This window comes from Diadema antillarum, unplaced genomic scaffold, assembly GCF_040938485.1.
Source record: "Diadema antillarum isolate AM-2024a unplaced genomic scaffold, OU_Dant_1.0 seq00000131_RagTag, whole genome shotgun sequence".
Classification (NCBI taxonomy): domain Eukaryota; kingdom Metazoa; phylum Echinodermata; class Echinoidea; order Diadematoida; family Diadematidae; genus Diadema; species Diadema antillarum.
Window position 1 is genome coordinate 813372 of NW_027271209.1, and position 25952 is coordinate 839323.

The following is a 25952-nucleotide window of genomic DNA, read 5'->3' on the forward strand; positions in this document are numbered from 1 at the left end:
TTCAAGTAGTATAAATGACATGCCTCGTGAACGGAGAGAAAATACTCCGCCTAGAACATAACCAAGAAGAAAATAACAACAACGTGTAACAGTGTGAATGAGATGAGACATTGATTTCCTATAACACAGTATTGATCATTAAGGTTAGATTCGGTCTTGAAAAGTTTTTGGTTATCATGAAATTCATTCTAAATCAACCTAATCCATTCGTCACACTGTCAGGTTACAAAAGGCAATTTGAATGGACAGTGCTATTTTAGATGATATCATCTTTGAGCAGAACACAGATAACAATAGCAACATCAACAACAATAAAATCTGCATCATCAGTTATCAACACGCCTTCCCACAAAACGTAAACTTTTTGACAAGTGCATTGACCATTAATTTATACGGTGAGCACATGTTACGTCAGAACGCGTGGCCTACAAGTAGAGTTCGGTTGCACTTAGATTAGCGTCGCTCACTACTTTCCATTCGTTTTCTACGACGTACAGTAATATAATAACGTTACTCCGATATTCTACGAATACGGATTTCTGCACTCGGAATTAATCTTACCATGCACCTGATACATTTTCCCTTTAACGAAGATGTCACTCCGTACGGTACGGTTACTGCTACTTTCACAAGCGGCTTTCGCGTGTGTGTGTATCCACCTCATTTGGTTTCCCACTTTCCTCTCATTTGTAACATTAAGGGCGAAGTGTCCTTTCCCGTCTTTCCAGTCCTTGCTACTTCCAAGTTTGGCCGGCCATACGTGTCGTCTGCTGTCTTAACTTGCTCTGCATGAATTTCTTCCCGCTTTTTGTTTTTAATTCCAGCTTTTGTTCTATATCTAACGAAGAAAATGGACCTTCGCCCGTGTGTGTGTAATGGCTAGTGCCTGCTTATTCTTCCTACGTCAACCTTGATCTCTCTGTAACATTTTTCCCTTCTTTTCTCACTTATCAGTAGAACTTCTTCATTTTGGATCAGTATTAGTGTCTTTGTGGCATTGTTGTCCAAAGGGAAAAAAAATCCAGTCGCATCTGTGGTGACCTTTTTTGAGCTCTGGTCTGAAGAACTCGGAAAAGGTGCACTACTGTATACGGCTGATATTTTCAAGCGCGTGCGTAGCAAATATCTTGTGTAGCTGACACGATATGATAAATTGGTCTTATCTCGCATACATAATGGCTTGTTATTGGTTCGATTTGATATGGCTCAGTGGCGTTATCAGTCCAATAATACCGCGTACATTTTAATTCATTGCCGGCCCTCCTGCCAGAGTAATGAAAGATGAGCGCAGTCATCGCCTGACCTCTTTCGAATGACAGTAATTTCATTATCCACCATAACTTGCGCCTTTGACAAATAGGCTAAAATATGCAGTGCTACTGGGATCATATTTGCGGTACTTTTCAGGATTTAAATGACCCCCCCCCCCCCCCGCACTTTCTTCAAACCATTCACGTCAGTACTCCAAACACCAACATGCATACAGGTATTCGCATTTAAAACAAAACACACATCAACATGCACACCCAAACATTCATTCCTCGATATACGCCAATATCTGCTCAATTCTATATCTACCCAGAAAATTGTATGAAGGATTTACAAACATCATACTTAATTTCTCTTTAATGTTGACAATTTAATTCGCCGTATTGTTTCTGCATATTCCTTCACATTTAGAAACTTCGCTCCATCCGGCCTTTGCCGATTGAATAACTCGCTCGGCGGTTTATACTTAAGGATTTATCGCATTCTTTATCATTTTTATAGTGACAATGGTTGAACCATTAGGACTACTATTGAGGAAAAAAAAAAACGTAAAGAAACTCGTAAACGAGACAAAGTTCGCCAGAGAGGTACCGTAAATCAACGGCTTTCTCTTTTTTTAGTTTATCAGTTTACCCTCATCAACAATCATGTTCTCTATCTACTGAATGATATATTACGTCCCATAATGGGCACAACCGAAGTATTCTGTCACGTGAGGGCATATACCTTGACATGTGACAAAATGTCGCCCCGACACTTTCTTTAAAGCATCTTCAATCTACAAGGCCTCCGCTTTGATATGATTAATGGACCTTGGCTCTGTTCTTTGTGCAAGGATCAATTCAAAATATAAAAAGGACGAATGAATATGCCGGAATGATAATGTCATGCGATTGAAAACGCATAAAGAAAGCGCAGCCTTCAAAATTACAAACGCATAAGACTTCGAAAAATCGGGAGGGTTTTCCCGCCGGAAGAGAAAATAAGAATTTTCCCAACGCAGCTGCTATTCGTAAAATATTGACATGAACCTTTCCAATTATCCAAAACGATATTTCTCCATTTGCATTCGATTCCTCAGGGTGGCGCGGATCTAATATGACGGTGTTGTTTCAAGAGAGAGAGAGAGAGAGGGAGAGAGAGAGAGAGAGCGAGAGAGAGAGCGGGTGATAGAATCAGAAAGAGAGAGAGGGAGGGAGAGAGACAGAAACCGAGTAAAATTATCAAACTAGCTCTCATTATACTGACCATCTCCCAATAGTAAAAAAGAAAATGATTAATTCCACTGAACCGTTCGTGTGAAGAGAAGATCCACGTCATTGATTTTCATCACTTCTCGTTCCCTCTTTCCCACCTTCGTTATTTCCTTCCCCCTTTTATCTTCCTTTCTTTATACATAATTATATATCATATTTTTCTATTCCTTTTGTCTTATTTCTTATTTTCTAGACAGATTTATACTCCTGAGCTCCGTCTCTCTCTCTCTTCGGCCATCTCTTTCCTCTCGTCACAATTCTTCTACCAACTCCCCATTCCCCCCCCCCCCCCCCAATCATCGTTCGTGTTGGACGCCATTGTCCATCAGAGAAAAGGACACGTTGTAAAAGAGCACGTGTTCGGTTGCGGGTAAAATTGATAAAAGACGTAAGACGCTAAGTTAACGCTTCATTTTTTTCTTTCTTTTCTTTTTTCCCCATGAGTTCATTTTTGCAGGCATGTTTCATATACGTACTTTGACCGCGCGTAACACCTTATTCGATGCATAGTTTTAAGAGGAAAACAGTGAAAAGAGGACAATAAACCGCCCTTTGAATATTTACGATGAAGCGACTCCTAATAAGATGATTGGTTGAGAGTAAATAAGCATTTATGTTTTGCCTAACATGTGATTTTGCCTGGAACAGGTATAATGACCGGTCATTAGCACTTTCACTTGGCAGTTGTGACCGGCCGAGATTTCATCGTTTTCTTTACTTGCGAAAATGACCACATTTGAAGTTCTCTTGACTGAAGAAATACAAGAGCTGTTTTGTGGGACGAATCAAAAGACAAGAATCTGAAAAGAAAGTATTCACACCATTTTATTGTGGCATTAGTATGATTACCTGCACCCAGTACCTTCGAAGAATTAAATACACGCTCATTGCAGCTATCGCTCCGGGTGTGTTACACTGTTCCGAAGGTACCTTGTGTTATGACAAATCCTTATTAGTTACTTTTATTAGTTACGTTAGTTACGTTTATAATTATTGAGTACCGTCACTGATTTGCTTCGAACATACTTAACCGAAAACATCACAAAGAAAGAACTGTACTAATTATATTGATATACATAATGTACGGGATATTTGAAAATATACCATTATGTACTCATATAATTTATTTATATTTGATATTAGTAGACACGTATGTATATGCATATATACATACATACATACATACACACATTATTACAGTATATATATATATATATATATATATATATATAATATACATACAAATTGTGGAGCATACATACACAATATGTATGTGTGTCTGTGTGTGAGTATGTACACTACGTGTACTTGTTTGTGTGTCTACATCACGCCTTTTTTTCGATTGTTTTCAGACTCCTTTATAATATTAGAACCGTATCTCTTCGACTTGGGTACTTCACTTCCTTTTGAGGCAGTCTCCGTAAGTCGTTAGGTTGCATATCTGCTTGTTTCTTCCATCGTGTGGACGATATTGTCGCTGAGAACTTCATGATGACCACCTGGTATTTGGCGAAGCACTGCAATTTTCTACCGCTGTCCCCTTTGTCTAACACCATAGGTGAAATCTTCGCGATGTTCTTGTTTTCTCATCCGCGTTGATGCTGGAAACTGCAGCGACCAGTGCGTGCTATTTAGAGAAAAATGTGCCTTTTGTGGAGGCACGGGTCACGGCAATGAGAGTCTGTATTGAGCGCGTGTCTCCTAAAGGTGAAAAGGTTCGCGATCTTTTGACCAGCAAACACAATACGACGTCCCTCGAGCATTTCTGTATCAGAAGTTCACTCGAAAATGTGTTTATGCTGCGGACTTCGAGCTTTGCGTTCGATGAACACACACAACAGACACGACAGGAACTGTGCGTGGCGTCTCATCGTTCTTAGTCACTTACTTAATCATGTTTAGTCTTTTCTTCGACCTTATTACTTATTATTACCTATTACTTACTGTCACTATTTTTTTTTTGCCGGCGTTGGTTTGTCTGTTTGGATGTATGTATCTATATTTGTTTGTTTGTTTAGCAAAAGATTTGGATGGAAATTTCAGGTAAAGTTGATATTGACACAAGAAACAGATGACTAAATTTTCGTCTGGATTGATGTTTGGGTTTTTTGGGGGTTGTTGTTGTTGTTATTGAGGTTGAGGTTTTTGAAGGATTCTTTTGTCATAGGGAAATAGGTCCATTTTCAGCACAATAACTCTACAATAGAGAGTCAGATTACTTAGCACCGTCATCACTCTTTTGTACATCACAAACACCATGTTAATGACCGTGAATTGATTTCTATTATGCAGTGAGAGTAAAGAGATGTAACATAGGACGGAAATCCCAATAATGTGGGTGAAAATAAGCTGTTCGACTGATGTCTCTTCGAGAGCTTTTTTAGTTTTATACAGTAATGGATATTAAGATAGAAGGAGAGATTTTAAAGAACATTCCCCGTTTATAAAATAGCTAACCTCATGCAAAGCCTAGTAATGATCACGCTAATGTCACTGCCTGAATCTCTGGCTAACATGTAACATGGGACTCTGAATCAATCATTATTCCTCACTCGTTCCCTCGTGTAAAGATATGGTAATCTTCTTCGGATATTAGCTCAAATGCAATTGTGGATGAAATCCGGGGTGAGGTGAGGTCCCTGCAGTCTTTACGTAAACTTCCTTTTTTTCCGTCTTGATTTCTATTTTCTGTCCTATAATTATTCTCTCTGGTTCTTTGTCGGGATTCATGTAATAAGCAGGTAGCTTTAAAACTTATTTAAAACAAAATTGTATGTGTGTAAAGAGAAAATTGAGCACTCTCATATTTCGCACGTTTTGTTTCATGGCGTTCGCGCCTAGAATAGGAAAAGAAAAATTTTATCAAAATTGGCCAGTGCCAATCGTCTCGATACCTGCGTACCTTGTACGACTAGATTGAATTAGATTCACGACAACTTAAAGCTCCAGTTTCACAATTTTTATAGCTGTCCATCCCATCCTTAGACAAAAGGACAGTCCTTAGTGAAATTTTTCACTTTCATTTTCCAGAGGTCCAAATCGCTTGCTTCACACGTAAAAGAAAACGTATACCAGTACTGGTATATTAGCCTCCAATTTCACTTCTCAGAAGTCCTTGCATACTATATGCTGTTTCTTTCACTAGCAATGTGCAATATTAGATTCACTTTTAATCTACACCGATACGCAAAGAGCTCGCACTCACTTTTTTTGTAATGATTCTTTATTCGAATGTTTTTATAATTTTTATAAAATTTATATTCACAAAACAGGAAACATTTTTACAATAACAACAACAGTATACACACACACTCTACAGTGATAAGCCAAATCTTACATCATGACTCATTAATTTTGATTAAAAAAAACAAACGAAATTCGTTTTTTTTTCTTAAGCGCACATATCTCGCGAAGTGTGCAAAAACTGGGAACACGATAGCTTGCTCAAGGCAAACACATTTCACTACCTATTTCCTTAAAAAAAAAACACATACACACAGATTTCATTATTGCGAAAAACTGACCACTTGAAACGGAAGAACTATAAGAAATAAAATCTGAATTTAGTTGAGCAAGAACAAACAAACAAAAAACAGGCTCCATCCAGTGTATGTGCGCAGACAGACAATCAAAAAATACGTGTAAAAATTTTTCGAATTAATATTGTGTGTGTAAGTGCTATTCGCCCACACGCACATATATATGCACGCACACACACTCTTACACGCACACCCCCTACACACACACACTCACACAGCAAGATATATAGACACCCCCAGATAGTCGGTAACTTTGTTTCCGTTCACACCACTCCTCTGCTACCAACTTGCCACACATCGCTAGTCAAATCTAATAAAGGTGCCGAGTTGGCACCTCGCGTGTCACTCTCATGTTACGGTCTTCAAAAAGCAGGTTACACTTTTTAGAAAAACATTACTGGTAGAACAGTGCATATGGCAACCATATCGAAGTTAATAATTTATTTCCAATGTGAGGAAATATGCTTTGTTTTCCTTTTCACTTTTTCCTCTGCCTGTCTGTCTGTCTCTCTCTCTCTCTCTCTCTCTCTCTCTCTTTCTCTTTCTCTATCTCAACCTCTTTTTAACGCTGCGTTGTAGAATACCAGCTAACTGAAAGTAATGTACATACCACGAAAGGTCAATAAATTTTCCATATAGTAATGGCCATATAAGCGGACGTGCATAAATTTTGGCTTCTCGTGTCGACTACTTGGTGGTATATGTATATTAGAGGCAGGAATGATTGCAATGTGAATGACAGCAACGCCACTGGACGTGTATTAATGGCACGTGACAATAAGAAGAGATGACCAAAAAAAAAATGAATGATGAATAGACAAGGATGATGACAAAAGGCCGGAGACAAAGAAATATGCCTGAGGATAAAAATGGCTGACACACACACGAAGAACATTAAAGCACAGCTTATCAGGCAGCTAGCATTCATCAGTATCACACCTCTAGAACAACCATGCCATACAAAGACACGCGAAGAAGCAGCCCACCAAGTCTCGTGGTTAAATAAGTCGAAAATTAATTACTGACAAACACGAACACATAGGCATACATACAAATAACAACGAACGAGACACGCGGGCACGTTTCCATTTGTTACTTGTGGTTGCCGCTTCTCTTTCTTTCCTTACCCTTAAAAACCAACTACAAAGTGATTGTCAAATTGAATATCGAACGAACCTATATCAGTGTCACTTCTTTTCATCCCACTGTGTCTGAGAAGGAGCATATCCAAGATGTAGATTACTCCGTCCTCGAAATAAAGATCATTTTCTACTAACATTTTGGGACGCGCAGAGGTAAGGTTAGGAGCTAGTATCAATAATTGATATACTCGATCGCGGTATCTGGGTTTGGAGATGGCTTGAAGGCTGATTGTCCTGGGCGACGAACGGGTAATTTTCGAGGGTTAGTAGCCTCGAAGATCATTCGGGACGCGGCAGGGGACAGTCTGAGGGACAGGTTAATGGAAGGATCTGCAGCCCGGTTCTTAAAAGAACACTTCGAAAACGCTTTGGGGTCTTAAAAAAAGGGCAATCCTGCAATCTAATTCTTCTCCTGACGGTAGCATAGAATATTGGAGTGAGAGATAGTGAGATGAAGAACTGTGCTTTAACATCACAGAGCTCGGCTAGCCTGTAATAGTCTGAATTGCGTTGTTGTGGCACCGCTGGTCATATTTCAAATTTTCCTGGCATGATATCAAACAATCTATAGCGTACATTCTGTTGGGGGAATTGTGCAAGTTGACCCTGTGTGTGATCGATTGACAGTTTGAATGCATTGTGTCGCATGTGGAGTCCAGATTGTGGAGTTCATAAAGATCCTGATCAGGTTTCTAAATTGCTGCCACTATACATTATGGGTTTTTCTATCCGAAGAGTTACAAAAATTTGATCCTTTGCGTCATTGATTTAATAAATGTTCAAACTCACGCGCAAGTTTCAGCTTTTTTTTTCGAAGCTATATATGAAGAGCTTGCTTCCAAAAGGCGCTAGAATCATCATTTTTCAATGGATTTAGCGCCTTTTTGGAAGCAAGCTCTTCATATGCTGTCAGGTTCATCCGTAATTGGTACAGGACCAGGCCTGTCCCCGCCGAGACTCGAATTCCAGCAGCGGAGCCGCTTCCCATTTTGTCGTTTTCAATTTCGTCATGCCGTTCATCTGGGAATTAGTCCCGAGCGCTCCGTCTGTGTTCCTTGTTAATGTTACGAAATTGAATCGATTTACCGTTTCTTCTTTTTTTTTCGTTAGCTTAATAGGAGACAGCATTGAACTCATGATATGAGCTCTCAAAATCACACGTTCTAAATTTGTGGACGTCTTTTTTTCCCGCCTCAAAGAAGACAACATGGGTATGGTCAATGCCGAGGTCAGATTCAACATGGTTTAAGAAGGATGCGCAGTCTCCATTTCCCCCGTTAACTTCGGCACGAGGGAGACCGGGGAAGACAAGTGGGAGGAGAAGGAGGAGGAGGAGGAGGAGGAGGAGAGACTACTAAAGACATAATCCCACTGAGAGAAAATCACAAAGGCGATGCCTGCGCGTCTAGCGATTACTGTTTTAATCATACCCGAGCGAGGAGACGTTGGTGTCCAAATATAGCAGTACATGAAGATAGGCAAGGAGTGTCCGGTAATGGATTTTCAATTAGACTTATACGCTGGCAACGAGAGACAATCATGTAGGAATCTATTCGGAGAAGCCAATTGTGTCTGGGCAGAGTGGAAGCAACATGGCGTTGCTGCATGCGCTTCAGGAAGATTCTCTTTTTTTCTTTCTTTCCAGCGCCGCTTCGATAAGATAAGACGGAATCAGGGTTCATTATTGTCCTTCTTTTCCTCTCACACTGTCCACTCGACATTCCTAGAAAATTTATGAAGCATTAAGTTTCCTTGCGTGCGCAAGATAAAAATCAAACAAACAAAAGCCGAAGATGAAATGTTCATATTCGCCGTCAAGCAGAATGATTCATCAAGGAGGGAGCAGAAGGCAAAATCGAAGAGGCGGGACTGATTATCGAGATTCGAAAATAAGACTAATCACTACGATAAGAAATGGCGATTATTCAATATTGCAGCCTAGAAAGGCAATTACGCGTTGAAGGTAACCCAACGAGTATTTCCATTACTATCATTACATTCCACTTTCTTTGATGGGAGGGGGCTTGCAGAGCAATAAAAAGATGGATGGTATTTAGGGTTTTAAGACCAGCGTTTATAGTGAACATGAAGACACAAAAGCAGACTTGTGATTTCTGAAATAAAGGCAAATGGCATTTGGTTGGTTATGCACAAACAGTGGAAGTGCCAATGACCGTGCCATCAGAAACTCATTTTGAACATAATATAGCAGGCAAACTGGCAGTGTAAACTTAAGCTGATATTGAAAGCTATATCTTTATGATTATGAATTGCGAGAGTACATTAAAAAAATATGCATTGACCTTGTTAGCAAAAATTGGTTTCAAAGTGGCAGAGGAAGAATGGAATGTTTAAATTTTTGGATAAAAACTATCAAACTCTAACGGGTAAGTGAGACAGTGATACTATATCTAAATCAATACCCTACCGCCAACTAAATGTGTGTGTGTTGTGTTTTTTTTTTCCTAGCCTTGTAGACAAACTAACCTCTCTACGTTGCTCTGATGCCTCCGGTATCTCTGCGTATATGATTATGAAGGATACCGGGGGAATAACCACAAGATTGAAGACTACATCTGATTTCTTAAGCCATCGATGATTATTTCGCCTACGTAGGCATACCAACAAGGATCTGAATGAAACATGGGCGTAGGCGTTAAAGTGCCCTGAACTTGGTGTGGTGATAAAGAGGTTGTATGCATCTCATGAAGGCCCACACTTTTCAGCGTGATGACAGTGGTGACGGTGACGGTAATGCTGGTGGTAGCAATGGTGGTGATGGTGGTGTTGGTGGTGGTGATGTTGGGTGGGGGGGGGGGTAGGGGGTGGGGGGGGGGGGCATGTCTCTGGGTCATCAGAGACAGTGAACCAGCAGGTGTGCCATGAGCAGGGACTGTCAGAACCGATGCTGCAAGACCACTTACTGCCCCCTGGTGTCAGAAACTTCACTCGCGAATCAAATTGAGACTTGGATATAGAACGACCCCCCCCCCCCCCCCTTGTCAGCCTTTCACTCATGACTATAGGCTTTTGACTCCCTCTTAAAAGTAGTCTATTGAACCTATCAAGGTGAGCTCACCGTTTCAATAAGATTTGTGTGTTTTAAAGGGTGATTGTGTCTTTATTTGTTTGTTTGCTTGTTCGTTCGTTCGTTCGTTCGTCCGTTTGTATGTTTGTTTGTTTGTTTGTCTGTTTGTTGTTTGTTTGTTTGGTCTTATAGGCGATCACCCTCATCACCAAAGCGTACAACTTGGGTTACCTGATGTAATACCCGAACAATAATAATGGCGGGGATCTCTCTGCGCCTTTCTAACTAAAATAGCCATCTTCCTTTGTGCTAAACTTTTTGAGTTATTTTGATCTTTATTCAGATTTTGCTTTAAATTTCTTTTTTGACCCGCCAATGGGCGATGTAAAGCGAGAGAACTTTTTACAAAATGAAACACACGTGAACCGGCCGGCATGATGGAATCGACCCCTTACGATGTCGGGAAATGTGTGGGGGTGCAGGAGGAAGAAAAGAATCTATGCGATTATGTACTGAGAGAACAGTGCGGCGGAAGCGCAGTCACGCTTGTGAGTGTTTGGTGATTCATGTATTCCTCTCTTAAGAGGGGAAGAGAAGGAATGAAGGGGTCATTTCTACTTACATGTGTGTTTCAGATGGTCTGGTATCAGAGGGTTTCTCTCTCCCCCCCTCCCATTCCCATTTAGTTCGTGGTGTTCTTCGGTCTCTCGTTCGTCTGAGTTACACGTAGTGAATAGACGCTGACACCTGTTAGTGGCCCTGGCCGGTATGCTGCGCACGAAAGCAAACAGTCAAGGTGTTGGCTAAAGCGTGGCTGGAACATTGAACACGTGCCTCTGTTCTCCAACCGCGTGAGCGTGGGAGGATCAAGATCCTTGATTTGTAACTCGAAGGCCGACACGTTGCAACTGGGCTGTATCATATAGATGCTTTTACAATGAGGGCGGAACATGGCTGTTTCATCAGCAACGCAGTGATCCTTTCGTCCATTCAGGGAGAGAAAAAAAACATCAAAAAGAATCTCCGCTTCCATCCGTTATGAATGGCGACAAGGCGGAAGAGCAACTCACTGTACATGCTTTTCCACGTAACACCATACAAACACACTCCACACAAAACAGTTACTGTCATAAGCTGTGGTTTAACACAGAGCTTTTGTGTGTTCACATCATCCCTAGATCACAGTGTGGACTGCCAATTCTTCTTCTCATTTTTTTTTGGGGGGGGGGCGGGCGGGTGAATATTTTGTTTTTTCGTCTTTTTCGGTTGTTGCTGTTGATGTTGTTGTTGCTGTCATGGTATCGGTTCCTAATGTGAAACAATGTGGTGAAGGTTTCTCAAGTATACGATCTTATGAAATACACCTGCAAAAACGGAAGATCAGACTAGTTCATGGCAAAATGCATACAACTACAGACAGATGTCGCAATTCTTTGGTGTCTACGTTAATTCCTATAATTCTTCTTTAGCATATAGTCGATATCATATACACTTGGCCGGCCATGTAGCCCTGGCAGGCACAACAGTTTCACGTTGACCATCATCAACTTTTGACTACTTCATCTCTGCATTTCGGTTCCTTGTAATCGGAAGACCGGAAAAGGGAAGCTGTTGTTGCAAGTCAAGTTCGCCTTAAATACTTCATACACCCACTGCAAATCCCTGCAATGTGCTGCTTGCCCGTGTGTGAATGTAAAATAAGTGCCGGTAAAGTGATCGAGATGAATGGATGAATTCTTAGTTCAATCGCAATGATGCTTCTTGCCGTAAGAAAATCTCAGAGCTTGTTCTCTCTCAGGTTTAGTTGTCACTTTTATCCATGACACGAGTTTGATATTTCCTCTACTGTATTCTTGAATGCATGTTTAACCCTTTTTTTATCGCTTTCGCTGTTGCTCCTTAACAGAAGATGGCAGGTTCAGAAACATTGGTCTTCGTGCAATGTCTAGGTTCCACGTACCGCTCTACTTTGGCGTCTGAGATGAATGAACTTTCTGAAGCTGATCTTTAATACCCCAAAGATCAAGGGTAGTAGTATGTGCACCGATATGAATGAAGTTTCTCTAAGTGGTGCCGCATACCTTATTGTGAAAAATGATAGATAGCAGTGAGAGTAACAATCTTATCCATTAGCATGCGTGATGCCAATGATGCGTTCAAGCTCTCCCCGCTGGTATCTTTAAGGACATGACTATCACGCATTTCGACCGTGCTCAGATTGGCGCCAAATCCATTGGACGCCGCGTGGCTTCGATGGCGCAAACTCCAAACGGAGCGACATGAGCATTGCACGCACTCTACTGAAATGAAAAAAAAAAAAAGCGAGCGACCTCCAGTTCGGCTCGTCAAAGGCGTGATTGTTCCCTGGAATCCGCCATCCCCTTCCCCCCTTTCCCTTTCTTGTGGTACCATTGGTTTACCGATGTTCATCGGCTCATTATTATGACATGTATGAGAGATGTTTCCTACGTCGTAACCTCTGAGGAGGGACCAGGGACTTCCTGAGATGAGAGTAACATTTTCGTTTTCTTTTGAAATAAACATGGAAATAGAGGTGCAGAGATACAAAAATGTATGACTGCGAGCTTTAAAGGACAAGTCCATCTTCATATACGTGTGGACTGATGAATGCAGCAATATTAGTAGAACACATCAGTGGAGGTTTGGAAAAAATCAGACAATCTGTTCAAAAGTTATGAATTTTTAGAGTATCTGCACAGTCACTGCTGCATGAGAAGACTACCGTAGATTGTGATGTCTCATGTGTACACCGATATAAAGAAACAAAAGGAAAATTCAACATATTTCGCTTTCCTCGCATGGTAAAAGAATGCTAGACGTCTCTCTTTCAGAAGGCTGGGCGAATAACATTACCCTAAACATACGTCAACGACAAGCCGATTAAATGTGCACTTTTTTTTTCAAAAAAAAGAAACAATTTTGTGAAATTTTCTTAATATTATCCTTATATCGTTCTACGCATGTGACATCATAAACTGTAGTAGTCGTCTCATCCAGCAGCACGTGACTGCGCAAATACTTAAACAGTTCATAACCTTTGAACGGATTGTCAAATTTTCCTCAAACTCAGTGCAGCATTCACTCAACCCATATATACATGAAGATGGACTTGTCCTATAATGAATATTCGATAGGGCCTATATATATATATATATATACATTTATTTATATGTATATATATATATACGTATATATATGTATATATATATACATATATATACATATGTATATATATATATATATATGTATATACATATATATACTAGTATATATATGCATATATATATATGTATATACATATATATACTAGTATACATATATATATATATATATATATATATATATATATATATACATGTATGTATAATATATATCATAGTGAACAAATTGACAAAAATAAATGAAAAAAAAAACACAAGGATATGAAGTGGACAAATTGGCATGCTCTAGACCATGGTAGTTTACTATCATAGAAGCATATGTTATTACATGTGTAGTGTGCAAGCACGCACCAGCTAAATGGAAGCTGGGTGACGTATGATCATGTTCGAGTTTCTCCCGAAACGGCGCCACCATTCGGAAACAAGATTGCAGTGTTCCTCTAAGGCAATCACTATTCCGTTAGCATATGCCTTATCTCATTTATGATTTGCCATTTCAAGTAGATTGCTTTGAACCCGGGACCCTGCTTTAATGGTTTAATGCAATAGGCCGGATGCATGACAGACATTATGTTTACGTCCACATCGGTGTTAGGAAACACACACACACACACACACACACACACACACACACACACACACGCACACACACACACACACACACACACACACACACACAAAGACACACTAACAGACACGCGCGCAAAGCATACGTCTTCTAATAAGCATGTATACTTAAACTATTCAATCTTACTTTGTAAATCCCCACTATACGAGCTGAACGCAATTAGCAGAGACCCCCCTATATTGTGTAAGTGAATGCGAAATTAGATAATCGTCTTGAAATATATCTTCTGCGGTTATCGGCTTTTGTAGCATGTGACGAATTATTCTCTCTCTCAGAAAAAAAGTCATACTTTATATTGAAGCATCGCCTTCATTTCAAAGTGTGATCTGACTTTTTGACCAGAATATGTATATGTGTATGGAAGACAACATCTTTATCCATTCTATTTTCTGCTTTGACTGTGTCCTGCATATTCTTATCAACGTTATCATACATCATCGCGCAATCACGTTGTGCCATGCATGGGCCCGACGACACAATATTATTTGTCGTTCCTTCGTTAATGCCTTACCGTGCACTTGAGTTTCACGATTCAAATGACTGTAAATCTACAAACGTGAAGAATCAAGCATGAGTGTAGCCTCGGGGGAAAAAAAGAAGAAGTTCTGCCAATTTCTTCACCGAAAGTGGAGCAAATATTCTATCGAAGCGATCAAAAACGCCCTGCAGACCATGTATGAATATCATGCTATATGATATAATTGTAGAATCAAGACTGACTAAAACTGAAGGTGTGGATTGCCTCTATATTCAAAATTTCAACCATATACGAACACGATTGTCGGTAATTTCTACAACGATCTAGGAGAATAAAAAATGTCCGAAGGTGACAACGCCCTCAAATGTCAGAAACGAAGCGGTGAAATTCAAATCCTATTAGGAGTCTATGTGCCCTTCATCACCGCGTCGACTAGATCGCAGAAACATTTATTGTGTAGTAGTATGTGTAGTTTTAATTTCATACGTTGTGTGTAAGTATGTTTGTATGTGTAGGTGTTTGCGTTTATGCTCTACAAATACTCTATAAATATATTATATATATATATATATATGATTTATATATGTATATATATATATATATATATATATATATATATATATATACAGATAGATATAGATATAGATATAGATAAAGCTATAGATATAGCATGGCTCAACACTAACTTATTTGTTTGGTGGCCCGACGGGGCCACCAAAATCCTAAATTTCAAATTTTGGTGGCCCGAGAGAAAAATTTGGTGTCCCGAAAAAAAAAAACAATGAAAAACAAATGAAAAACCGAGGCGGGCCACCAAATTTGCCCTTTTATGAAATTTGGTGGCCCGACTTTCATTTTTGGTGGCCCCGGGCCACCGGGCCACCGTTAGTGTCGAGCCCTGGATATAGACATACAATTTGTGCTGTAGGAGCGTTTTCAGACAAGTTATTGTGCCTTAGTTCAAATGTGAGCACCTCTTGGAAAGGATAAGCATACAAATATGATCATCATTAGATTAGGAAGGTGTTACAGAGATGGAGTGGCAACTCTTCGTAATTCATGCAAATACAAGTTTGGGTTCAAGGTGTTACAATGGGATGTCTAGCATTCCACTACGCTTTGAAGTCATGCTCGGCACCGCTCTAGTTGCAAGACGAAGTTCGGAGACGAAGAGCGCATTTCACCTTTCGTTGAATTACAAGCTTTATTTCATTGTAAAATTTTAAATGAAATACTCGAATTGATTTAGAATAGTTTAGGAAAGAATTCAATATGTATTTCTAGTTTCTTCGTAATGCGCAAATCGAAATGAAATGAAAATTAGGTCGTCTTAAAAAAAAATTATATTTTTCTATAATGCGCACATCTCCACATGTCAGTTTTCTATCTTTTAATCTGGTATATTTTGATCTTTCAAATAAAGTACTCCACTAAAGCGTGTTCCATCGTGCTTTTAAACTATGTGCTGTTAAAATTGTCAGTTTTACACTGCATTTTGATTCGCTGCTCCAATTCAAGGTACACAAATTCATTGTTGAAATCACATTGAAAGAGAGAGCGAATTGCAGTAGGGGCAAGTATTTCTAGATGTGAGAGCGCTAGTCCCGATTATTGATGCTCTCTTTTGTCAAAGCACACGGGTAACACATGTAGCTGAACGCATAACTTCTCGGCGGTGCCGCGCATGACTTCAAAGGAGAGCAGTAGTTGTCTCTCCTTCTCTAGCACCTCCCTGATTAGATACACAGTAATAACAGTAATACATTCACACTTACGAATACACACATGCTAATTAACTTTCTGCAATATTGTTTACAAAATCTACAGGACACTGCCCCCTAACATGGAAAATATCAGAGTTTATCCTCTCCGTAAAGTTTTTTTTTTCTTTGGAGTGAACATATCATTTCGCTCAAATGTCTCTCCCACGTAAAAGCAAAACCGAAAACAATAAACAGCATCGACATTGCAAAAGAAAAACAAAAACAAAAACAAAACAGAAAATAGCATCGTCATCAGAATCGCCAATATCTCGAAATACTCTCGTGGCCGCAGCCAAATACAAATATGAAATGGAGAGAGCCCTGACAAATATATCTTTATATAATATTTTTGTACTTATTTATTTATCTATTTCGTATTCGTACAGACATGAAATCAATATGCGCCCCGGACAAAGAAAACGGTCCACGACTCTCAGTGAAATTTAATGACAGGGAGAAGATTCATGCACGACATGTTGATTGTTTCGGGCTGTCGAATTCTCAGCGCAAGTATGAGAAAGTGAAGGCGAATGAGGTAGAAAGGGAGATAGAGTTCAAACAAAAACAAACAAAACAAAGATAATACCGCATATATAATATTCATAATAGATATTATATATCAATGTGTGTGTCGTCTTTTTTGCGCGTTGATAGCCGGAGATGGTTAAAGATAGGGAAACTCTGAGGGTAAAATGACAGAGAAAGTGCAAGCTGAACAGTCACCTTCGATTCGAATTTCAGTGATAGTTTCAGCTTTACCCCCCTCCCACCTCCTTTCCCCAGGAGTATTACACAAAATTCAATTATTAAAGAGCTCTTTCATAGCTTGCTTTTTCTTTCGAACACATAAATTCTAAGGGTTGCTCCATTCATAATGGTGAGTATACAAACGAAAAAAAGGGACGCAGATATCGAAACCCACTTTGCTTACTATAAACGACCCGAGAGAAATAAACTGCGTTCGGTGTCTCGTATGAGGTAATGCATACCAATGCAACGTTATTTGGAGCCACGGTTCATCGTTCTCAAAGCGCGCATTAGATTTTCTACTACGTGGCGGCGCACACGTTATTACGGCGACACAATGAATAGTGATCCCTTCCTCATAAATGCAATAGTTACCTGAAATTACTCACCATTTTCGTGTGCGTGTTCGTAGGCGCGGGGAGAACTGTTAAGTTTGAGTCCGTGTTTGCTCCATCCGTCGCTCACGATTACTTTGATCTGTCGACTGGTTGAAGACTGAAATATTCTTGGTTAAAACGAACATGTTTTGGGTCATTTAATCGTCGCTGGCTCCCCGACCTGCTTTAATGCCCCTCAGAGGTGTAATAAGACCAAATATCACTGTAATTAAAGACCGTGACTCAATTCATGATTGAAATCTTGAATTGAATCGTATTCATAAAGCAATTAACGCAAAATGATCAGGGAGGCACGGTTATCATTCTTTAAAAGAATTTGATGGATCCTAAAATTGCACGGTTATTCAAAGATCGCAGAAGAATCAGAACATTATCTTTAGATGAAAAAGAAAGAGAAAGTTCTCTGAGCTTAATGTTAGATTTTGTTCCCATGTGAGCAGTTTTCATAAATTTATTCTAAAGTGGCGTGTTGATGATTTAGATGTGTCTCAAGAGAGCAGAAACCAAGTAAAAAGTGGAATTACCTCAAAGATACACGAAGTAAAATCTTGACACTGTGATCTTGAGCGACATCAGTGGTTACACGTTTTTGTCCAAGGATGTAAGAGGGCAGGATTCGAAACCAGGACTTCCTGTGTGCAAGAATCCAGATCTGTATCCTCGGGTGATGTTCGTTATTCCGATGGTTCATTATTCCCAAGGTTCATGATCCCGAAGGTTCAGATTAGTTGATCCTAAAAAAAATAAGGTTCGTCATTCCGAGGGTTCGTTATTCCGAAACACACAAATTCAGTATACCTAGAGGGTTTTTTTTTTTTAATCCGAAAATGAAATAGGGTTCGCTAATCCAAACTATCGTGGCATTTTTTCAAAGTTTGGTTATTCCTAGATGTTCGTTAACCCGAAAAAGAAAGTTGGTTCGTAAATAGGACGTTTGTGGTGTTAATCCGTAGGTTTGAAAGTATATATTAAGTTCGTTATTCCGAAGGTTCGTTTTAGATAATATGGGTCCAAAAATGTAATATAGTTCGTTAATTTGAGAGTGGAAAAAACGGTGCGTAATAACGAACCATAGGAATTACGAACTTCATACCGTTTTCGGATTGACGAATCTTCGGAATAACGAACCTTATTTTAATCTTGGAATTACGATCCTTCGGAATAACGAACTGCAACCGTATTACTCCGAGCCACAGTACCACCACAAACGATTTTATTCATGACATGAACTCACCCAAGTATTTCCAAAGGCAAAGCTGTATTAGCGGCGGATCAGTAAGAGTTTGAATCACACTATGCAAGTTGGCTGCCCACGATCAGTGGCGATGGCGAATGCTCCGATTTTATTATACCTCCTCACCGGTGTATTTTTGCATTGTTCAGTTTGCTAGCGAAGAAAAATCATTACACTCTAATCATAAACTGATTTATTAACCTACTCCTCCCAGCCTTTCCGCAAATACACAATAAGACTACAATGTGTTACCCTCTTACAACACTTATTTCAGGTCCCTTACTCTGTCTGCTGGAACATCTGGGGAAAGGACATCCCTAGATCTCGCACGCATCTATAAGACTCGAGTGTCGCCTTAAAGATGGGTAATATCGCTGCATTTCGATTCACTGAGGCGAAAATTTTAGGTCACGTGCGTGACTGGTATTTCATCAGTAGACCCTCTCCACATAAAAGAGTTTGCTGAGATGGCATCCCAACCATTGTTTTTGGTGATGTTTTGTTAAAGAGGAAATCCAATCCAAATATAAGTTAGTCGTATAAACAAAATGTAAAATCTTACGAGTTCAACGGTAAAAATTGTACTGAAATCGGATGAAAAATAAGGAAATTGTGACATTCTAAAGTTTTGCTAATTTCTGCAAAACAGTTCTCGTACAGTGGATATGAATATGTTGATGAGTGAGGTAACCATGTCATAACCTCACAATTTTCGATTGATCGTGTAAAAAAAAATGACGAAAATTCAATGTTCTGTCATTGAAATCTGAAACATGATGTTATTCCTGGTTGAATAACTTCAGAATAGTGATCAGTTAGATATACGAGGATTTGAGCCTCGGCCATAATTGCGTTAGAATGAAAAACTGGAAATTTAAAAATTTCATGTACAAACTATGTGGCAAGTTGTGAGGGGGTGACATGCTCACTTTACCATTTGCATATTCATATTGACCGTTTGAGAACTGTTTCCCGAAAAATTAGCGAAACTTCAAAATGTCATAACTTCCTTATTTTTCAACCGATCAAAATAATACCGTTGAACTCGTAAGATTTTACTCTTTCTTATCAGATTAACTTATATTTGGACTGGATTTTCCCTTTAACTTTACTGAGAGAGAAAAAAAAGGAGTGGTAAAAAAGATGCCTCAACCTGTTCTATTCTTAAACACCAACGTACTGAGAGTGAATTAACCTTTCCGTGTGTATGCATAACGTCATTCAAATGAAGCGGAGACAAGACATTGAAGAAAAGCAAAAATAAAAGAACAAAAGGTATCTGAAGAGGTCAATGAGATTAAGATCTGGAACCTCGGATCAGAGATACAGAAAGGGCAGCTTGATATGTTTGTGAGCTTCATGCATTTTGGCCTCTGTTTAGATTGTTTGTTTTCCTGTGAGTACGAAGTTTCTTCAAGTCGTCACTTCCTCCATCCTTACCACGACCGGTAAAAACTTTAAATTTTCTCGGTTATCACTTTTATGTGGATTGTTTTTGGCAAGGTTTTGCTTTAATTTCTTTTCAATCATTCGAAAAATAAAAAAAGAAAAACTTTATGTTTCACAGTGAATACCACTTTTGGCACACTTGTTGAGTATTTCCTCTCGAGTATGTCCACTGACAATTTGTACTACTGTACTCTGTAAACTTTGTGAAGACCTGTCGCACAAAAAAGCTATAAATGTTACGAAATGCAGATGACATTACTGTTATTTGGACAGATACCCCAATGGGCATCAATCGGTGTAATGGGCATGTGTATCATGAATATGAAATGTCTTATGGGATAAATGTGGACTGTTGTCGTCAGTTACTAACAAAAAAAAAAAAAAAAACCAATTCGAAAATTATCGTTGGATGAGGTAGAATATCATTTTTTAATACTGTTCATCATTTTCTCATCTCCATGCGCATTCTATATTAATTCGTTTGTGTCTGTCAAGGGCGAGGTATGAAATGGCAATTTATCAAATTAAAAGCCTCAATCATTCTGGTCGGATCTAATCGCATTTATACACACATATGCCATTCACACAAGCACATACTACACACAGGTACACATGCATATCAATACATACTCGAAATTTTGGGTAGTGAAATGCCTCTCTCCCTAAAAAACAGGAAAAGAAAAGGAAACCATGTTATCATACAAACGAAGAAAGTATATTTACATCCATTAAGGTCAAGAGAGAGACGGGAAAAGAGGAAAAGGCATAAGTATCATGCAGCGCGTGGGCACTTTGGCATAGTGGATAAGACTCCTGACTTTCAATCGGAGGACCTGAGTTCGAATCCCGTCATATAGTGCCTATGTCCTTGGACAAGATGTTTTTACCACCATGTCCCTCTCGACTCAGGTGTACAAATTGGTAACCTGGGCAACGAATATAAACAGGGCCCTCTGGTAGAGCAGTGGCAATACTGAAGAGGCTACCCTTGACAAAAGAAGACGGTGTTATCATTAGGTTATCTAAGCAGCGTATAAGATGATTATCTGAATTCAGAAAATCTAAGACCGAGGGTCAACGGCACCCTTCTCATTTAGACCGTGGGGTCACTGCCTGTGATCTCCCCGTCTATTTCTCTGGAGTAAATCATTATTTTTAATGATGATCAATGATTGGTCATGGGTTCACTTGAGTCCACTTCTTCTGCCCTCTCAAAACAATAAGGGAAAAATGAAAGTTTAAACATAAGCGATGATCATCTTACGTATACACGAATTATTGATTACATGTGAAGTGCACATCAATCAAAAAGGCCGAGCACAGAATCTTGAATCAAGAGTCCCCCCCCCCCATGTTACACTCCATCAAATTTCAGAGAAAGAGGGAAGAAAAAATATAATAATGCATAAATAAATACGTGTCAGCTCGTCATCTTGAACGAATGAAAGGAACGCCTTGTTTAGATTAACTATACCATTTTATGTCAAAATCAACCCATATCTCTAAATAGCAAAAAATAAAAAATAAAAATCTAAAGAACAGACCGGGCCAGTTCCGGGTGGTGAGACAAATGGCCCTGCTTATCATCATCACTGCCAGCGGGTTCTAACCAACAACTTTTCATTTCAGCCTGGGGTTAGTTTACTACAATTCAATTCAATTCAATACAATTCTCTGATTGGAATGAACTCCGTGAAACACGTGGTAAAGTTTGGTTAAAAAGAAGGAAGACCGTTGTTGCACGGTAAAACGAGAGGCGGCAGAGACTTGGGTCGCTACGGCGGTAACCCTAAGAGCAGCAGCATGTCCCCATTTCAGTCACCACTCCCCCTCTTGTTTTCCTAAACTCATTGACAAGTATCATGGTCCCTTGTAACACCAGACAAGTCAATCACTCCTGTTATATACTGTTAATAACTCCCAGCCAGAAAGGTGGAAGCGACCCATGCGACAACTTCAAAATACAATTCTACCTTCAAAAGCATCAACTCTTTTTAGTGAAATATTGGGGGGAAAATGGAAAATTCATTAATCATGACAGGTCTGTAGCTTTCTTGTTCACCTTTGTTTTCTTCTTGTTTAAACTGCAAGCACCTGGCCATATTAGAATGGTCAGGTTGATTTTATTATTATTATTATTGTTATAATTGTTATTATTGTTATTGTTATTATTATCGTTATTATTATTTTTTATCCCCTACGTAGAGCAGAGCACCATTCTTACGCTAACAATACAAGAATGTTGGGAGCATTAATTTTTATAGCTTACGTTAATTTTTTCCCAGGGTCTATCTCTCTGGAAGTGTCGGGAAAGTAGACACATGTCATCAACTGCATTGAGAATAGAAAGAAGAAAAAAACGGCCCAAACGCAGTGATACCTCGCCTCAAGAGACACAGAAGCCGCCGCATCATTTATTCATTAACTAATTGCTTGGAGGTTTTTTGACAGGTCTTGGGAAACGAGCTCTTACAAAAAAAATGTGTGGGAGCTGCGACATCTTTACTAAATATTCGTTTTTGTCATGATAGATTTGTAATAACGGTGTAGAGCCATACAGGAAGGAGTTATTAATATGATTGCAGAAGGGGAGAGAAGGAAGAGAGAGAGAGAGAGAGAGATGAGAGAGTGGGAGAGGGAGAGAGAGAGAGACGAATGGTGGAGGTGTGTTCAAAGATTGAAGTTCCCATTACGATAACGAAGTAGTTTTCATGAAATTCTGGAATGCCTTGCGACGACGGCCGTTATAAAATAATTTTACCGGCGACTTAAAGTATTCAAAGAATTACAGGAGGAGCGGAATGACAGATTATATTAAAAAGGAATACATATTTTCATAAACATAATTTCTTTTTTTTTGGGGGGGGGTTTCATGTTAGAAAAGACGCGAGAGAGTGGAAGAGTACGACAATTTGAAGTTGAGACTCGTCATGACACACAAACAATATTTTTGTTCCTTGCGTCATATCTTTTAATTCAGTAAATCATTCTGTTCGGATGAAATGAAAAGGAGAGACTGTGTTACATTACAATCATTATTACCGAACTCCTAAAATCTCATTTTTTCCGTGTTTTCTCTCTTTGTCTATGTCTATCTTCGTGTGTTGGTCTGTCTGTCTGTCTATTTATCTATCTATCTGCTTTTCTTTCTACTTTCATCAATAGTTGCTTGGAAGAATACACGAAGATTTACGGCAGGAATCTCAACAAGCGCCTGACTTTGCAGCATCGAGTCCACGGGGATTTGAATTAAAACAGCTCTCAGGTAAGGGCAGTCTTTGAAATCTTGGAACTTCTGTAAGATTCAGAACATTGTTTGTTTTGGTGTTGTTGTTGCTGCTGTTGTTGTTTAGTGCGCATCTCGAGAGTTTTCAAAATTTGAAATGCTGTGGTCATTTGAACTACGTTTCATTTGCTAATTCCAGTTGCTAAAGTAACATATCTCATTATGATTACATCTACTAAAAGAAATAGAGCAATCATTAGCATCATCAAAAACCATGATATAAGTGATCGAATTCAAAAGATAGACATGCCCAATGATGGATGGTCATTGAGATAATGAGTTGTTGGCAATTTAGTATCATTTTCAAGGAGCATGAATTGCAGGAATCAGCACGCATTATGGTCGACTTATTTTCTTTTCACCGTAATATTCCCTCCATGAAAAATGAGGACAATTATCAAAAAGCTTTGAAAGATGAAAACCGGTCAGAGTGAAACTAATCATTCGAGAGTTGATACGATCAACACATGCCAATTCTGTGAGTGATCACTCATAACGGATTCCTGGGAAAGCATTAAATGATCACACATGGATATGGTTTGTTATTCATTGCAATACTGCACTACTTCAGTCGATGTAAGTATGATGATGTGTTTTATTTTGTTTGTTTTTATTTCCCGTTTGTTTGTCTGTTGTTATTATTGTTGTCAGCCGAAGAGAAGATACACCATTTCAACTTTGCTATCTTTACCTCTGGAAAAACATTGTTTGTGTGGTTGGATTGGAGCTATCATTTATTCATTTCATACTGTCGCTTTTAGGATTTGCAATTTGAGCTGCTGTTTATAGATTGTTCTTTACATTGAGATAAACCACTGATACAAGAAACATTTTCATTTCCTTCCGAGCCATTTTCGTGCAGAACTGAAAATTATTTTGATCATGTGCCTCACATCTAGCGAAAGCAGGTCGAAATGAAATACTTTATAGTCATTTATAGTCATTTCAATTAGAATCTGCGTAACATTAGATTGTGTGCGATGAACTATTACGTAAAGTAAACATATATGCAATATTTCAGAATTATCTGTAAGACTGCTATCGCTAAAATCATGCATTGCCTTGTTCATAATCTCAAATTAAATCATCTCTATCCATCTCTATCTCTATCCATTTATCTATCTACTTATCTATTTCTATCTATCTATATGTATCCACCAATCTATCTCTGTCTATATCTATCTATCTATCTATCTATCAATCTATCTCTCTATTTCTATCTATATATACACCTATCTCTATCTATCTATCTATCTATTTATCTATCTATCTATCTATCAATCTATCTCTCTATTTCTATCTATATATACACCAATCTATCTCTATCTATCTATCTATCTATCTATCTATCAATCTATCTATCTATCTATCTATCTATCTATCTATCTATCTATCTATCTATCTATCTATCTATCTATCTATCACTGTCTTCCAATGTAGATAATGGTGACGGATTACCAGGCCAGAACGTACGGCAAACAAGAGGGCGGTGTATGGGCAGATTTGCTCCATACATGCTCAACTGCAAAAGAAGCTCTGGAGCTACGATATAGCCGGGAACTTCAGGAGTCCTGCAAATTCTATCTGAAAAAGGTCATAAGTTTCTAAAAAAAAAGACAATACCTTAAACCAACAAAAACAAACAAACAAACAAACAACTCGTAGTGATTTAATTTCTTCACAATATTACGTTACGTAATTAGCCACCGATACCATGTTAGGGATAATTATACAAAAATAAAATATCAGACAGTGTGCCCTTATCTTGGGTTATCGATTTATTTAAAGAAAGAAAAGAAGAAAAGAACAACTGTAGTGGAATGCCTCTTCCAAAAGGGTTATAAACTCGAACTATAAGATAGTGATTATGGGTCTCAGTTCCAATTTGTTTTTTCGTTTCCTCGGAAACACAGAAACATCATCGCAAGATACCGATATTTTATCTTTGATTTTGTACGTGTAAATACATTTACAGATCAATATCAAATGATCGAGAATTTATCAATTTTAAGTCGTAGACTAGTGTGCTTTCCGTGTTAACGAAGCAGTCTGGATTTCTAATTTTTCCTCCTGCAAAACTTCTTTCGAATACGATTGAGAGAAAAATTATGACGGTAGATTTCTGTGGTTTTTACATAATCGACGTTATTCTGTTATCAATATTCATTTCTTTGCAAATCATGCAGACGTAGATTTTTCGTAAAAACTTCTTTCGCGATAAACACTGGCAAGTGCTTCTATATCCCTGCCGTAAATACAAAGGCGTCTTTAGTGTGACAAAATATGATATTCTTAGCTACTGGCGCTCTGGCGTTTGCTCCTAAGCCTTCACGCATCGGAAAATACGAGTCTCTGGAACAGGATTTCCACTGTAGAAATTTGTTACAACTATCAAGTATATCAACAGTCAATAATGTACTTTGGATTTGATTCGTGGTGTAAAGAACTTTTTGAAAATCTTCTCGAGGACATCAAATGATAACACCTTTGTTTTCTCTCAAATAGAATTCAGACTCTGCGTCAGAACGTTTTGCCTTATGAAGAGATTTTGAT

General features: G+C 38.8%; 1 long non-coding RNA gene across 1 annotated transcript in view; it reads left to right on the forward strand.

Annotated features, from left to right (window-relative positions):
- The window catches only part of LOC139727434 (uncharacterized), a 74549-nt gene extending 49563 nt beyond the window's left edge, over positions 1–24986 (forward strand). Inside the window, exons 2-3 of the long non-coding RNA XR_011710753.1 lie at positions 23279–23378; positions 24840–24986. This is a non-coding gene — a long non-coding RNA (uncharacterized lncRNA). The remainder of the gene's footprint in view (positions 1–23278; positions 23379–24839) is intronic.
- The last annotated feature ends 966 nt before the right edge of the window (positions 24987–25952 follow it).